Source organism: Musca autumnalis, unplaced genomic scaffold (genome assembly GCF_047663935.1).
Source record: "Musca autumnalis isolate F117 unplaced genomic scaffold, ASM4766393v1 scaffold_3, whole genome shotgun sequence".
NCBI classification, from domain to species: domain Eukaryota; kingdom Metazoa; phylum Arthropoda; class Insecta; order Diptera; family Muscidae; genus Musca; species Musca autumnalis.
In genome coordinates, this window is record NW_027411866.1 from 216,078,651 (window position 1) to 216,097,559 (window position 18,909).

The window sequence follows — 18,909 nt, forward strand, 5'->3', positions numbered from 1 at the left end:
TGTGTGCCAGCAGCAGGATTTAGAAGAACAAATTATACCGAATTCCGATGAAGAAGCCGTTGTTGATTTTTTGTTTTATCCTATGGAGAAAATCAACGTTGAAGAAATAGATGAAACTACTTTGGACGAAGAAGATTAGCGTGTTTGCTTGCCATATGTGAGATAAATAAGTGTGTTACGACCTTCCCATAAGGGTCAAAACTCAACTCTTCGCTTATAAAGTTAAGAAATGCAGCGAAGAGCTGATTGAGTTTTGGTCCCAGTTTTATTTTCCGTAGTAAAAAGATGTATTTCTGTTTTTCCACCGTTACATTTAGACCTCTTGATCTAGCCCAGCTTGAAAGACTGCTGCATAAGACAATGGAAATTGGAAGACGCTGACTTGGTTGATTAGCTGTCTGGGGAATGGGTCGATAAGTACAATCAATTTGGCCGAGCTGAAGTAGCGTGTATGCTTGCCCTATGTGAGATAACTAAGTGTGTTTACGAACTCCTCATAAGGGTCAAAACTCAATCAATTATTCGCTTATAAAGTTAAGTGAAGACACGCAGCGAAGAGCTGATTGAGTTTTGGTCTCAGATTTATTTTCCTTAGTAAAAAGATGTATTTCTGTTTTGCCACCGTTACATTTAGATCTCTTGATCCAGCCCAGTTTGAAAGACTGCTGCATAAACCAATGGAAATTGGAAGACTCTGACTTGGATGACACGCTAACTGTGTGGGGAATGGGTCGATAAGTACCGTAAATTTGGCCCAGCTGTAGTAGCGTGTTTGCTTGCCATATGTGAGATAACTAAGTGTGTTTACGACCTCCTCATAAAGGGCAAAAATCAACTCTTCGCTTATAAAGTTTAGTGAAGACATGCAACGAAGAGCTGATTGAGTTTTGGTCCCAGTTTTATTTTCCTTAGTAAAAAGCTATATTTCTGTTTTTTTTTTTCAGCGTTACATTTAGACGTCTTGATCTAGCCCAGTTTGAAAGACCATTTGGCCCATGTGCTTAGCAAATTTGGATTCTTTCTCCTCAGAATTATTATAATTTCGGCAAATTGATTTAAAAGTGCAATCAAACCCTTATTAGTAAACTTTATAGTACAATTTAAATACCTTAGAACTTAGCGAAGGTCAAGTCTGGCTATAGTTTATCTTTTTTTGGTGTAAAAACCAAACTTTGGCGTATTACTTTTCCTTATCACCTTTTGATGGCACTATCTAGGACTGGATAACGAATAACAGGTAATAAGAATTCGATTCTGGAAAAATTAAAGAAACTATCCAATGGAGTAGATGCATACGCTACGAAAAATAACGATACAGAACTCACATTAAAGAACCTAACTATGAATGGGGTGGGTACACTTTAAATACTTTAATAAGAATCTATCGGAAGGCAAGTCTGGTGGCAGATCATCTTATGTGGTTAAGTACAAACTCTGGTGTAACCAAACACATAGTCTAAAATGTCACTTCTTTCATTGTGTATCCATTTACTACCCTTCAATAGCTTTGGTATCTAAGCATTGGAGTAAGGATTCGATTTTCGACGTCTATATCTTACGAAGAAGAATAAGAATACAGAACTCATATTAAAGAATGGTATAAGTACACTTTAAATCCCATAACAAGAATCTATCGGTGGGCAAGTCTGATGGCTGCTTCTTTGTTGGTGTAGATCCCAATCTTTGGCGAAACAGGCACATAACAGGCACTGCTTTCATCGTGTATACATTTACTTTCCTTCATCAGCTTTAGTATCTCCAATTCTTAGTAAGGATTCGATTTTCGACGTCTATATCTTACGAAGAATAAGAATACAGAACTCATATTAAAGAATGGAATAAGTACACTTTAAATCCCATAACAAGAATCTATCGGAGGGCAAGTCTGATGGCTGCTTCTTTGTTGGTGTAGATCACAAACTTTGGCGAAGCAGTTACGTTTCTCCAAAATGTGAGTCCATTTATCTAAAGTTCATTTAACCTTTATAATCACTTTGTCTTCTCAGCTTTTGGTGCCAATATCTAGGACGGTGAAAAAGATTTCGATTCTGAAACGGCTATCGATGCAATTGTCTTGGACTTGAAAGGCTATCACAACTATGAAAGGCAGTAGCCGGGCATTTTACAAAAAATTACAATGCACTGGAATGAGAATATGAATACAGAACTCATATTAAAGAATGGAATAAGTACACTTTAAATCCCATAACAATTATCTATCGGAGGGCAAGTCTGATGGCTGCTTTTTTGTGGGTGTAGATCCCAAAATTTGGCGAAACAGTCACATTACTCTAAAATGTGAGTCCCTTCATCTAAAGTTCATTTAACCGTTATAATCACTTTGTCTTCTCAGCCTTTGGTGCTAATATCTATGACGGTGGGAAAGATTTCGATTCTGAACCGGCTATCGATGGCAATTGTCTTGGACTTGAAATGCTATCACATATATCAAAGGCAGAAGCCGCGGATTTTACGAAAAATAACAATACATTGGAATGAGTACACTTTAAATACCTTAACATGAACCTATCGGTTGGCCTCTCAACAAAAGCCGTATTTGTAAAATGCTATATTTGGTCTGCACTACTCTCCGCATTTGAGACGTGGACCATCAAAATTACCAATGAGAAAAAGCTTGAATCCTTCGAAATATGTGTCTACCGAAGGATTTTAAAGATACCCGGGACCGACCATGTATCAAACCAGGACGTTCTAAGAAGAATGGGATTAGAAAAACAACTGCTACAACATGCCAAATCTCGAAAAATTGCATACCTGGGACATCTCATGAGAAATGACAAATATAAGTTTCTGCAAACCATTATAAAAGGTAAAATAGAAGGATAACGGATTTGCAATTAAAGAAGAAGAAGATCGGTTGGAAGTCTGAAGTCAGTTTATTTGTTGGTGTAGTTCACAAACTCTGGAGGAACAAACGCTAATCTAAAATGTGAGTACTTTCCTATAACGTCCATTTAACTCTTATAATTGCTTTACGTTTTCAGATTTTGGTGTTGTAAGTTCTACAAAGGATAAGATTGGTAATAAGAACTATTTCGGCTCGGAGAAGGCTATCGAAGCAATTATCTAGACCTAAAAGGTTATCGCAACTATCGAAAACAATAGCCAAACAGTACGAAAATAACAAGAACTCATATTAGAGAATGAATACACTTTAAATCCCTTAACAATAACCTATCGTAGGGCAAGTCTGGTGCCAGCTTATATTTTTGTGCAACTCTCAAACCCCAGCTATACCAAAAAAAACTATTTTAAAATGCCAGTCCTTAAATCCCTTAATAAGATCCTATGAAGCAGCAAGTCTTGAGGCAGTATGTTCAGGTAAGGATTCGATCCTGGCATACCTATCACATCTGTCGAAGCCAGTAGACGCGTATTTTCCAAAAAAGCAAAAAAAAAAAAAAAAATACAATACAGAACTCATATTAGACAACCTTAAAATAAATGTAATGAGTACACTATAAATCCCTTAGAAAGAGGCTCTCGGAGGAGAAATCAGGAGGCAGTTTGCCTTTTGGTGCAACTCGCAAGCATTCATCTGGTGTCCATTTACCTAATTTATTAGCTTTTGATGCTAGTATCTAGAACATGCAAAGGAAAACATGGAGTAAGGATTCGATTCTGAAAAGCCTATCACATCTCTCGATGACAGTACACAAGTATTTTACGAAAAATGACAATACATAACTGATATTAAAGCAAGTTATAATGAACGGAACGACTGCACTTTAAATACCTTAGCAAGAACCTATCGGATAACAAGTGTGGTGTCAGCGTAAGGCTAACATATCTGACGAAGGCAGTAGACGCGTATTTTATGAAACAATTTTTACGAAAAATGACAATACATAACTCATATTAAAGCAAGTTATAATGAATGGAACGATTACCCTTTAAATACCTTAGCAAGAACCTATCGGAGAACAAGTCTGGTGCCAGCGTATGGCTAACAGTAGACGCGTATTTTATAAAAAATAATAATTTATGGAATGAGTACACTTTAAATCCCTCAACAACAGCCTATCAAAGGAAAAATATGGTCTGTCAACTCTTCTACAGGACGTGACATTTGAAGTACCTTGGACATATGTAAGTAAAAATATTTCTTTTTTGCTTGAGATCATCTGCTTTTCAAATAAGTGTTATTATGTCAAAACGTTACTAAATGTCATTGGGAAAATTGTTCAATTGTTATTAATTATTTTTTTTTAATATCCAATCTCCTTTTAATATTTCTTATTATTCTAAACTTAACAAAAACCCCGTAAACCCACATTAGAAATAATTAAAAGCGATAAAAAAACTTACTATTGTTCTCATAATTTAAACAAAACAACAAAAACAGCAAAAAACCCTAATCATAAAACATTGTAAAAACGAAAACAAACGAAATACATAAATTATAGTTTAGCTAAAAATAATACAAATAATAAGTTAAGTCAATGGCAGATAAACATAGAGATTGAAAATAAAAAAAAAACGACAATAACAACCAGAGAAAATAATAGCAAAATAAGAAAGAAAAACATTTTCACGTGCCGTCATTACAAATGACGATGACTACTGTGCCGCTGTTGCCGCCAGCAAAACAAAAACATCATTCAACGGAAAATTCATTAATTACAATTACATAAAAATCAAGATAAGCCAAATAAAATTACAAAAAAGCAGACAGAGGAAAGAGGGATGGGGTGGGAAAAAAACTATAATTTTCAATTGTTGTTTTTATTTCTGGCTATGTATTCTAATTTTCCCCCCACTGCTGCTAATCATATGTATGAAACATACATCCATTCTATTTTGAATGAAAGGTTAGCCCGTGCAAATTTTATTAATAATTTTAACTTTTTTCCCTTCACACTAAATGTTAGATCATTAGTTTTGGCTTTGGGGGAATTTCTTCTAGACCCATTAATGTATTGGTATGCTAGTGTGTGTTTGGCTTTTGAATGTAAAACGTAATAAACAAATATTGAATTTTTGGCTATTATGGGGTCAGACATGGGTTTTTGTTGTTGTTGTTGCCAGAAATAGATAAAAATGGATGGATATAAAGGATAGAGGATTAATGAAATGTTAATTACCCTTGAAAATGGCCAAAGAAAAACAGTTTTTTTGGGTTAGTTCAAAGGTAAAGGAGTTTATATGACATCATGTCCTTTGGACACAAAACAAAACACACGCTTTAATATGTGTGTCAGGTTGCCTAAGGACTGGAATCACCAGTTTCTGAATTTATAATTTAAAGAGTAGAAAACATTTTCTTTGATAGTGACAACACGTGTTTGCTTGATGCACGAGAGAGCCAGAGAATAGGTAATTTTTTATCAACAGAGAGTGGCAATATTGTGTTCACGCACATGTATCATCTTTCAGTGACAACATGTTTTTTATGGAGGGAAATTTAACCTTTATACGCAGAAAATGACGGCGAAATTCTTTCAAGTTACTTAGGAGAGCGTATTCTACGAAAAATAACAGTACAGAACTCATATTAGACAAGCTTATTATGATTTGATGGGACATACTTTAAATACCTTAACAAGAACCAATCGGAGGGCAAATCTGGCGGTAGCGGATATTTTGGTGTATCTAAAAAACTCTGGCGGAGCCAAACCCCTACTCTAAACTGTAAGTTCTTTCATTTGGTGCCAACTTAAACATAATAACCAATTTTTCTTTTCAGCTTTTGGTGTCAGGATTTTCAAGAATTTCAGGATAAGAATTCGATTCTGGAAATGTTATCTATCACATCTACGAAAGGCAGTAGACAAATGGTCGTATACGAAAAAATGACAATACAGAACTCATATTAGATAAACATGGAAGGAGTCACAAATACCTTAACAAGAACCAATCGGAGGGCAAATCTCGAGATATCGGATCTTTTGCTGCATCTAACAAACTCTGGTGGAGCCAAACCCCTTCTCTAGACTGTAAGTTCTTTCATTTGGGGCCAACTTAGATATAATAATCAATTTTTCTTTTCAGCTTTTGGTGCCAGGAGTTTCAAGAATTTCAGGATAAGAATTCGATTCTGGAAATGTTATCTATCACATCTATCAAAGACAGTAAACGATCATTTTACGAAAAAATTACAATACAGAACTCATATTAGATAAACATGGAAGGGGTTACACTTTAAATACTTTTGGTCTGTTCCAGAACTGCAAAAATCTACTAATTTTTAATATTTTTTTCGATAACATAAAGGTAAATTTTTTATCGTAGTAAAAAGTAGTAGCTTCTTTCAGGTTCTGGAACAGAGCATTTAAGAGGAACCTAACGGAGGGTAATGTATCATCAATAATCACATCGCTATTTTATCAGGTTACACTTTAAATATCTTAAGAAGAACCTATCAGGAGGTAATTCTTACTATAACTAATCTATGTACTAATCTATATACTATGATACATCACTAATCTTGTCACTATTTTATCAGCTCTGGATGCTAGTATCCAGCACTTGCGACGAATAATAGGGGTAAGAATTTGATTCTGGAAAGGCTATCACATCTATAAAAGGCAGTTGAGGCGCATTTAAAAAAATAACAATACAGAACTCATATTAGAAAACTTTATTATGCATGGAATGAGTACACTTTGAATAACTTAAGAAAAACCCATCGGAAGGTGAGTCTTGCGAAGCCGAACCCCTGTTATAAAGGTAAATTCTATCATCTTGTGTCCATTTAACCGCAATAATCACTTTATCTTTTCAGCTTTTGATGTTAGTACCTAGAATTTTCAACGAAGGACATGGAAGGCTATCGTATCTATCGAAGACACGTATTTTTACGAAAAATAACAACACAGAACTCATATTAGAAAACCTTTTTATGAATGGAAAGTGTGACCTTTAAATACCTTAAGAAGAATCTATCGGAAGGTAAGACTTGTACTAGTGTATCTAGCAAACTCTGGCGAAAAATAACCATACAGAACTCATATTAGAAAACCTTATTATGCATGGAGGAGTACGCTTTAAATATCATAAAAAGAACCTATCGGAAGGTAAGTCATGATACCCCACAGGGGATAACAATTTTGAAGCGATGGTGCGCTTTTTCTCTAGGCGACATACTTCTAATGTACATTCTGCTTTCAAGTACGTTGTCCTGACTTATAGGAAGCTGTGTTCCAGGTCACTGATCTTTCACCGGGGTGTTAAGCGACCTCTTGCCTATCGGTGTTCCAAGGCTTGCATTTAGGGTACCAACTGTATTAGAACAGAGCCTCGCTTGATACCTGTGCACCTCAGCGAGTATTTCAGCCCTAGTCATGGTAGCGGAGGGCTATGCCATGATTGTCCTCATCTCCCACATAAACTCCTATTTTTAAGGATAAAAATTTTGAAAACTCTAAACCCCCAATTCGAATTCACCCTCGTTATCGATCACTGCAATGAACATGGACAATGATGCAGCTCGTGCTAGTACGACCCAATCCTTAGGCGGGGACGACAACAAGACACTCGACGTAGTTAGTGACGCCATTAACCAGCAGAGCAGGAAGTTGCTCGATCTCCTGAGGGATAGTGAGACCCTCCGACTCAGTCAGGAGAGCCCCCCTCCATGGGACTGGCAGAGCTGGGAGGACGATGAGATGAATATCACAATTATCCCATCTCAATCGTCCAAAGAAGTTCTCTCATATGCCTTGGAGAGATCAAACCTTGCGGTCGGAGTTTCTGCTCCCTCAGGGAATAAAGTGTCGGTCGGTTCCGACAAACCTTCCTTATGTAGGCAAGATGCTTTGGTGGAAGAGGTTATGGAGGAGGAAACGATGTCTACCGGTATAACTACCGGAGAGCCGTGTTTTACTGCACGAAATTTATCGGCAGCTACCCAACTGAGGTAACTCAGGCGGAATTCAGGGAGATTGGATTGAAGATTCAATCTGTGATGCGTTTCGAACGGAAATATCCCCACATTGAGAAACTCTACCTACCAATCGACCGGATTCCGACCCCTGTGAAGGATGCTGTTTCCAGCTCAGCGGCTGTGACAAGAACATCTTCCACAGGGAAAACAATGAAACCGATGGTGTCGAGTTGCTCGAGTCCTTTGCGGACTCGACCTCATCGGACCCTAACACGTCGAACCGCTCGGGAATCACTGGTGTGAATCCTGGCGCAGGAAAGGACTCAGCCTCAAGCTAACCAGCCGGTAAAGTACAACGGGAAGAGTAATACGAATATTACATTTGTTTCCCTAGCCAATCCGGTTCAAACGTCAACCTCTCCCACTATCTACTTGGGACTTGGTGTCGTTTGTTTACCTAAACGAAGCTGTGGCTACCGATTGTGGATGGTTTAAGCCCAACCATTGCATGTAATAAATACCTGGAGCACCTCACAAAATATCTTTAAGATCCAAGCCGAAGTACTTGGGGTATAAAGTCTACAGATTTATAATTCGCTGTCTAATTGGGACTTGCTGTCCTCTGTTCACGCAAAATTACATGAAATAAATTCCTGCAGAATATAGAACCAACCCGATGTTATTGGGAAATAGAGTCTACAGATTTATCACCCACTGTCTAGTTGAGATTTGGTGTCCTTTGTTCACGCAAATGAGGCTCTGGTGACAGATCATGGCTGCTGTCCCCTGTTCACGCAAACAAGGCTCTGGCGATCGATCATGGGCGGTGTAAGCCTAAAAATTACATGAAATAAATTCCTGCAGAATATAGAACCAATCCGAAGTAATGGAGAAATAGAGTCTACAGATTTATCACCCACTGTCTAGTTGAGATTTGGCGTCCTTTGTTCACGCAAATGAGGCTCTGGCGACAGATCATGGCTGCTGTCCTCTGTTCACGCAAACAAGGCTCTGGCGACCGATCATGGGCGGTGTAAGGCTAACAATTATATGGAATAAATTCCTGCAGAATATAGAACCAACCCGATGTAAATGGGAAATAGAGTCTACACATTTATCATCCACTGTCTAGTTGAGATTTGTTGTCATTTGTTCACGCAAATGAGGCCCTGGCGACAGATCATGGCTGCTGTCCTCTGTTCACGCAAACAAGACTCTGGCGACCGATCATGGGCTGTGTAAGCTTAAAAATTACATGAAATAAATTCCTGCAGAATATAGAACCGTGCAGAAGTAATTGGGAAATAGAGTCTACAGATTTATCACCCACTGTCTAGTTGAGATTTGGTGTCATTTGTTCACGCAAATGAGGCTCTGGCAACAGACCGGTATAAGACCGGTATAAGATAAACCATTCCTTGGAATAAATAGCTACAACACTTACAAAAATTATGTAATAGGAAACCCGAAGTAATTGGGGAATAGAGTGTACAGATATCTGCGTTGTAAAGCCCGAAAAGACAGTAGGGATTAGGGACAGGTAAGTCGATTTTCGGTTAATCGATTGAGCGACTTTTTGCAGTCAAACATCTAAAAATCGTAGTCGACTTTTGTCTGGAGGGAAAATCGCATAATCGATTATCTTGTGATCGATTTTCGAGTTTGTCCGTTGATTGTTGACTTGGCGGTTTTACAGTTTCAAAAGAAAACTCGAAAATCGACGAATAGTCGATTTTATTCGATTTTCTGCGGATATGAAAAAGTAGATAGTCGAGTTCTAAGACAACTGAAATAATCGCAAGACCGAAAAATCGCATTTTTAGTTTTAGACCAAAATCGATTATTGCTTTCCATTACTTATAACTAGTAGGGTTGGCAGCGTACGAGCCCGTATATGACTTCCAAGAGGTTTATGCTAGTGCTTAGACATTTTCTGAATGACTGGCTTGCTAAGCTTTTCCTTGTGCTCACAAGTAATGACAGGAATCCTGACGAAATTGTCATGAAAACATGGACAAAGAACTAAACGAAATATAATTTTCCCGGGAGGTCACAGGCATATGCCAAATTCTCCCGCAATCGCGGCAAACTTCACGTGTTTGGGAAGGAGTTCTTCATGTTCCGACTGTGTTTCAGGAAGTTCTACAGAGAAGATACAAACGATAGTTGCATTAATTTTTTTTTGCCAGATCTACCAAAATTTCAACTTTAGGTGTTGTTTGGAAGCCATTCCCATTCCATCGCACTTCCTGCAAGGCTTGCGACAAACTTCACGTGTCTGGGAAGGAACTCTTCATGTTCCGACAGTGCTTCAGAAACTTCTACAGAGAAGATGCAAACGATAGTTGCAACGATTTTTTGCCAGATCTAACAAAATTTCAACTTTAGGTGTTGTTGGGAAGCCATTCCCATTGCATCGCACTTCCTGCAAGGCTGCCATATTATTTTTCTTTGGGCATTAAATATTCCAAAAGAACAATTTATTAAATTTTAAATTCCTAAGAAAACGAACATTACATAAGGAAATATATTATCTGAAATTAATGTTAATCTTTTTGAAAGCAATTTCCCCATACCCTTAAAAATTTATTAACAAAAATATTTTTCTGTTATTTTTTATCTACTTTTTCTATGGCAGACACAACGACACCTGTGACTGTCATTGCCCTTTAATTTTTTTCATTACCTAGGCCCATGGTCGATCGTTTTTATTGTAGGGGCGTTGAATGACCGATTACTTGGCATTTTTTTATTGGCTATTTATTGTCTACTACGGCTGACATATGGTTGTCTTGTTGACATTAAATTATTTTGTTTTTTTTTTCAAAAATAATAAAAGTGATTAATTACTAGCTGGTATTGTTTTTATCTAGAAAAACGATAATAATAAATAATATAAACATATTTATTCAACACACAATATGGGATTTTGCAGAGAAAATTTCGGCTTATTCGGCAATACTCACTGATGAAAATTTTAATAAAAATGTTTTCATTAAGTTAAATAATAGAATTTCAATGAATAAATAATAGAACTTCAATGGTATGAAGTTATTGAATTTGTACGATGCGCTCTTTGCAACACAATGTCCAGTAACTGCGATGACAGAAAGTCGACCACACAAGATGTGTATGTTAATGTACCTAGTATTAAGTTCTCATTGTTAGCATGTAAGCTGTAAATATTCTCATTCATTACTTTCACAAGACGCATCTTTTATTTCAAACAGTCGCTGCAGACAGAAAAAATAGATTCAACAATTCCAGCGATAGTTGAAAATATCGCTCTGAGACCCTAGCAGAATTTCAGCCTTTGAAAATACTGACAGACGATTAGTCTGCATAGAATTTCATCATCTATTCCCTCTGTAGATCACATGCTATATCTCAATTATGCTACATATTTTGTAATTTGTTTTTAATTTAATGTTGTTTTTTTGTTGTTATTGTTTTTATCATAAAGTTCATTAGTACCATATACAAATGTTGTAATGTGGAATGTAAACACATTCTATAAATCGCAAAATTATATTCGATAACAGACGTTTTGCAGACAGACTGCAGGCATTCAAAAATGATCGCCAGCAACATTTTTCTACGGCATGAGATGATGTTGAAATAATTTTTTTTTGCAACGTCGTCAATGATGGTACATGATTTTTCCTTATTTTTTGCATGTTTTTTTTCTTCATCGTTAAAGACAAAATTGTACATGAAACCTACACATTGTTTTGTTATGGGTGTTTTTTTTTGTGATTATGATTCAAAACAGAAGAGGGTATTTTCCACTTAGAAGAACAAAACAATCACCACCAAATTTGGCAACTTTCCAAAAGAATACCTTTTTTCATTCTAGTTGGCTTAGCCCTGAAAGACTATTTGCGCTACTCGCTCTCACGATCCTCTGTAGCTCTTTGCTCGTGTTTTTGTTTTTTTTTTTTTGGTTCTTTCACACTAGGAAGCACAAGTGTAATTTCCGTTTATTTTTATGTTCTGCTTTTACAGTCATTGAATGCAATAAATAATGACAAAAAGCAAGAGAAGATAAACAAGAGGAATGCAGTGTAAATGAATTGTTACTTGTTTGCCATTGATATTGAACTTGTGGGAAAAACATGCTAGAAGAATAGACTCAAAGAAAATTGTTGTGTTTATTTCTTTCTTCGTAAAGGATTTAATATGTTAATTAAGGGTTAAAGTTAGATGGGTAGTGACATCATTCAATCACAAAGAGCAATCAAGCGAAGGAGACCCGTTGTCCACGTGTTAACAACGTGAGAAGTGTAAAGAGTAAGGCAACGTTTTTTTACTTTGTGAAATTTTAAAGAGATTTGTATGCTAACCTTTGACTTTTGCGAGAGATTTGCAGAGAGTATTTGTGTATGTTGTTTTATTGGGTGAAAGAGAAACGCAAAAGGGGAAAGTAAAAACAAGAAGAACCTTAAATTAATTACACAAAAGTTGTGTTCTTTTAGATTTTGGCCTAGATTTGACGTTGTGAAAAGTAGCCTTTGAATCAAAAGAGAGATTTTAACAATGTAAAATAGAGGTGGATAAAATAAAGTGTGGTATACAAATCTTTTCTCATCATTCTGGGTACCCTGAGAATATTACCTGGATTAGCTTATAAACTGAGGAGAACCTTATTATGAATGGAATGAGACCACTTAAAATACCATAACAAATCGGTAGAGTAATATACAGAAAAGCTTAGAAATAGAAGAAATTGTGCTAAGTAAAGATTAAGCAATTAATCACACTCGTCCCTACTTTGAAGTTGGAAATTAAACTAAAAAGAGGAGAAATTCGACTCTGAAAAGGTCTATTCTACGAAAAATGGCAATACATAACTCATATTAAAGATCCTTATTGTTAATGGAATAGGTATATTTTTTTATATACCTTAACAAGCACAGGTTTGATGCTAGGTTGGTAGCTGCTGGTCGAAACACCAGATCAATCCAGTACGAAAGAACATGCTGCCGTGGGAATGCTGTTCATTCGCCTGGTGTCGATAAATAACAATACCGAACTCATATTAGAAAACTTTATTATGTAACTATATTTAAGCTATAGACTTAAGAACTATTGTTAGAAAGCAACTGTTGCATATTACGCTTGTCGCAAATTGTTTGGAAGCCGATGGGGCCTCAAACCTAAAATGGTGTTATGGATGTACACCAGCATAATCAGACGGATACTCACATATGGAGCACTAGTATGGTGGCTAGCAGTGGACAAGAAAACAACACAGAAAAAACTATACAGCATACAAAGATTTGCATGCATCGGGGCAACAGGGGCGATGCGAACGTGTCCGGCCGAAGCCCTCAATATAATGATGCACATTTTGCCAATTGCTTTACTCATCAAAGGAACATCAACATGTAATGCGGTAAGACTCCGAGCTCTAGGAATGTGGAGAGACAGAGCTTACGGACATGCGTGCATGCTTCAAAAACTTCGGAAAGAAATAACAACCACTGCTGATTACTGCGTACCTACATTGGATTTTGATCAGCCTTTTGCATCAAATTTCCAAGCAGAAGAGAATAGAGTAATGGATCACCATTGATAGCTTATGACACTAAGGTATACACGGACTCCAAGATGAAATGTGGAGTCGGATCCGGTGTGTTTTCTGAAGAAGCAAACATATACACATCTACAAAGCTACCTGAGTACTGTAGTGTCTTTCAAGTGGAGATACTGGCAATAAAGGAGGCCTGTACTGAACTTTTACAGCATCACAAAGCAAACTCAATAGGAATCTTCGTCGACAGTCAAGCGGCGCTCCTTGCACTAAAATCCAACGCTGTCACATCAAAGCTAGTGAAAGATTGTAAAGAAGAACTTGTCAAACTAGGGCGTCTGTCAAGAGTAGTTCTCACTTGGATCCCGGGCCACAAGGGACTTGCTGGGAACGAAAAAGCAGACGAGTTAGCTAGAGCAGGATCCGCCTCTAACGAACTCCCAAAGGCGTCAGTCGCAATTCCAATGGGAGTAGTTAAAGGGGATATCTTCAAAAACTATCTATCACTGGCTGAAAGAAGATGGGACAAAACGGCAACATGCAAGATATCAAAATTAACGTGGCCTCAATACAACGCCAAACGAACTAAGTTCCTAATTAATTAAACGCGACGGAACCTTGCAAGACTTATTGCAGTGTTAACCGGTCACTGGGCAATTGGTAACCATGCAAAACGTTTAAATCTACCGCACAACGACCACTGCCGTAGCTGCGGGAATGAAGAAGAGGAGGAAACTGTTGAGCGCTTCCTCTGTTCCTGCCCTGCACAAATGTAACGACGATTTAAAGCTCTAAGACAACCGTTCCTTCGTGATATCACAGAGATAACAGAAGTAGGTCTGGGAGACCTTCTGCGATTCCTCAACTCATCAGGCTGGATTTAACTGCCAACATGCAGCAACGAAATAGCAATCTCTGAACGAGTGGTGTGGTTTTTCAAAACGGTATCTCTTACATACTACTTGAGGCTATAAAGTATAGCCACCACATAAACCAACCAACCAACCAATTGTTAGAAAATAAGTTATTAAACAACTTTGTCTTAGGAATTGTTTTGTTTGGCATCACTGTTTATATAATTACCAATTACCGATTGGAAGAGATAATAGAAATGAGCAGCGAACATGTACAGTCAGAAACAAATTGGAATTGGCAAAAAATTTGAATGAAGGAAAGAATAGAAATTGGATCATAGGACGTGAGGACGCCAACAGAGCCATCTCGGCTAAACCAAGTTTGTAAAGAGTTTTTCACACATGTAAGCTGATGATACTCGGAATGTGTGAGGCGAAAGGTGGCCTGGATCTAAGGAATTCAAAACGGCAGATGAACTCATCCTTAGCAAAAAGATCACACAAATTCGAGATATCAATGTTGACAATGCTGTTATCGAAGGAATCCCATAATGCGTTCATACCATGGTAACCATACATGGACAGAATAATTACAGATCGATTTTGATCACTGGAAACGTATATATGGTACTCGGTCGGGATTTGATAGTCGTTATGGAGGACTTTAACTCGCAAGTGGGTCCTACAAATACATATATGGAGAGCTCTTTTGGTAAGCTCGCAATTTGTACCAATAATAGCGAATTATTTGTGTAAATGTGAGCACAATACTACAGGATGGCCCAATTTTTTTGTCTTTTGCAGGTTATTTACTGGTTTTTGGAGATAGATCATGGCTACATATAATGTGCAGAAACGCGTCAAAATCATTGAATTTTTTTAATCTTCTGGAAGGTTAATTATTACAACTCAACGAAATTATCGTCGTCATTTTAATGTCCGAACAGCACCCAGTCACAACATGATTAGGAACTTAGTCTCCCGTTTTGAGGAACATGGAAGAGTGTCAGATCTTCCAGGAAGAGGTCGATCTGTGCGCAATGAAGCAGCTGTGGAGGCTGTACGGCAGAGTGTAAGCGAAGATCCATCTGTCTCTACTCGTCGTCGTTGTACTCAATTGGGAATCTCCAGAACATCCCTGCAAAGAATTTTGAAGCGAGATCTTAAAATGTTTCCGTATAAAATTCAAATGGCACAGCAACTGCTCCCCCAAGACCATCAGGCACGCCTGCAATATGCTATTCGTTTTAGTCAAATAGCCAGAGAAAATGATAACTTTTTAAACAATCTTATAATGAGCGATGAAGCTCGTTTCCACTTAAATGGCTATGTAAACAAACAAAATTGTAGATTTTGGGGCACTCACAATCCTAGGGCATTACATCAGCGTGAATTACACCCGCCAGATGTACTGTTTGGTACGGTGTTATGGCTGATAAAATTAACGGTCCATATTTTTTCGAAGATGTGGATGGTCACCCAGAAACGGTTAACGGGGCTCTGTATAGGACTATGATAGACAATTTTTTGCGTCCACATGTTGAGAATAATCAAAACATATAGCTCCAGCAAGATGGAGCAACTACGCATACAGCAAGAGCGACAATGGAACTTCTTCATAACATTTTTGGTGAACGAATAATTTCCAGAAATTGTGATTTTGCTTGGCCTCCACGTTCACCAGATTTGACCGCTCCAGACTTTTTTTGTGGGGCTATTTGAAAGAAGTTGTGTATATCAATAAACCCCAAACAATTCAAGAGCTTAAGCACAACATTCAAGCAGAAATAAGCTACTTGGAACTAGAAACTCTACGGGCAGTAATGGAAAATGCGGTTAAAAGAGCCAATTTTTGTTTGCAAGAAAATGGACACCATTTGAGAGATGTTATATTTCACACTTCACAGAGTCCCCAAGTCTATCCCGCAGGTACCAATTCGAAGATACACAATTATGGGCTTCACTTTCCTCTTGGTAAGGGGTTGAGGACTATCTTACACCTCTGCTGCTCTATGGATCGCAGCACCGGGTTGATAATGCAACTCCATATCGAGCCGAAGCTCTATCCCCGATTTGGGTCCAAACCACAACCACCCAGTTGCAACCAATAGGTGCCTCTCCATAGTCAGGCTAGATCAACATATCTAGGGGCTCCTGACTCCCGCGGTACGAGAAAGTCTCCGTTCAGACTTCGTAGTCGAAAATACTACCAGTTTTTGTTTCATACAACACGAGACTGACCACCCAAAGTGAGAGAGAGTTTAGACACGATCGGGGAATGGGAAGAATGCAAACAAGTGTTGCACTGATGTAGTAACCCCGTTGCAACCAATAGGTGCCTCTCCATAATCAGGCTAGATCAACAGATCTAGGGGCTCCTGACTCCCGCGGTACCAGAAAGGCTCCGGTCAGACTTCGTAGTCGAAACTACTATCAGTTTTTGTTCCATACAACACGGGACTGATCACCCAAAGTGAGAGAGAGTTTAGGCACGATCGGGGAATAGGAAGAGTGCAGCACAAGTGTTACACTGATGTAGCAGCCTAGCCACCACGTTTACATGGACGTAGCTTTCTCGCTGCGAGGCCCATTCACCTCTTCCGCTCTGAACCTGGCGAACGGCAACCGAGTATGTTTGAAAGTGCCCCCGACAAGATCTAAAAGATCTGTGATGGCATGGTGGAGAGTTGAGATTCCCCATTATTCCATACCACCTGCGGTACCAGAAAAATTACCTCAGGTCAGATCTCGTAGCCGAGTTACTTCCAGTTTCGGTCCCATGCGACCTGGGGACTGGTAAACCCCCGTGGTATGTAAACTAGCAAAATGGACGCGTTAGGAACGAAAGGCAACATAAAGAGAATCAAGAGCTGCCTACGGTTTCGTGTGCCGTTTGTAAGCCGGTGGAATTATCGGTCCATATTTTTTCCAAAATGTTGCCGTAACCGTCAATGCTGACCGTTTCATGCCCTGATAAGCAACTATTTGATACCTGAAATTGATGTTTGTGATCTTGGCGACATTTGGTTTCAACAAGCATCCATCATCTTCCCACACTTTGCATCAATCAATGGATTTGTTGAGGGAACACTTCGGTGAGCATTTAAATTCACATTTTGTGCCGGTCGATTATGGACCACCGAGATCGTGTGATATCGCATCGTTACAATTTTTCCTATGGGATATGTAAAGTCGAAAGTTTAGGCAGACAAACCCACCTCGATTCAGGTCTTGGAGTAAAACATCAAGCGTCTCATTCCCCATTTACCAGTCGATATGCTCGAACGAGTTATCGAAAAGTGGACTCAGCGAACGAAAAGGTAGCCACGGACAAAATTTGACAAATTCTTCATGAAAATATCATGGACTAATTTCATAACTAATGTCGAAATCCTGAGAAAAATGCACTGCGAGAGGGAGTTGGTCGATTTGATAAAGAGACGGAAGACAGCATTCCTAGGACACATTATGAGAAACCCCAAATACAAATTGCTACAAAATATACTACGTACAACTATTGATGGCAGAGCTGAAAGAGGCAGAAAAGAAACTATATGGCTAGACAATATCCAAGTATGGACGGGAATTCGGAATTCTGGAAGACTTTTAAGTGATGCTAGAGACAGAGATGCCTTTGCAGAGATCCTGAAAAATATGTGAAATTATAATATCCTAAGCAAATAATGATTTTTTGTAATATTGTTTTGGTCGCCTATTATTCGAAAACCGAATTGGCAAATAAAGAAAAAGAAGAAGATGGCCTTCGCCACCGTCAGACGAACTGCCATATGAGAAGCATTGAGCAAAAAGGGAGTACCTCAGAAAATAATCGGTGTAAAAGCGATGTACGAGGATGCCGAACTCTCAGTTCTTTACAACTGTTCCTTACAAACGCGGGAGTAAATCTAGGATGCCCTCTGTCACTCCTACTGCTCTAAGTTGTATTGGATAATCCCACGGCAGCGGGTTCTTACGTAGCGGATTGACCCGAAACTAAAAGTGTTTATGCCAGCGGCTGCCAACCCAGCATTATATGCTGCTACAACAACAACAACAGTTGTATTGGATGAAATAATGAATGAAGTCTGCTCTCAGATAAGAGGCATAACTTCGAGTCTCTGACGACAATTATTCTTCACTGGATAGGTATAAAAATAACTCAATATTTGTCAGAATTAAAATTTGCGAGTACTGAAGTATCCCAATATAACTTCAGAAGAGTTTTTTAAGGAATATGGACTTGCAGTTTGATCAAAATCAATTCCTATGTCAAATGGGAAGGGTCTAAAATCTGTGGACCCAAAACCCCAAACAACTCTAATTATTTTTAATTAATTCAATGGGATATTGAATTTTTGTTGGACTCAACTTGAGAAATTTTGGTCTCGCAAAATTTTTTAAAATATTTTTTTTTGGTAAATATATTTTTATAAAATCTTTTTTAAACATATTTAAAAATTTCTGTCTTGCAAAAGTTTAAAATATTTTTTTGTAAAAATATTTTTATGAAATCTTTTTTAAAAAAAAATTATAAAATATTCTTATGAATTATTTTTATAAAATATTTTTACAAAAACAAAATAAGATGAGATGAAATTCATGGAATTTCGAAATATCGGAGAAATTATATAAACAAATAAACGTATTTCACTGACCCCAAGCTCGAACAATTTTAT

General features: G+C 37.9%; 1 protein-coding gene across 5 annotated transcripts in view; it reads right to left on the bottom strand.

The window, feature by feature from the left end:
* Positions 1 to 18,909, bottom strand: part of LOC141398931 (UNC93-like protein) — a 155,061-nt gene that overhangs the window by 57,377 nt on the left and 78,775 nt on the right. The gene's annotated exons all lie outside the window — the stretch shown is intronic.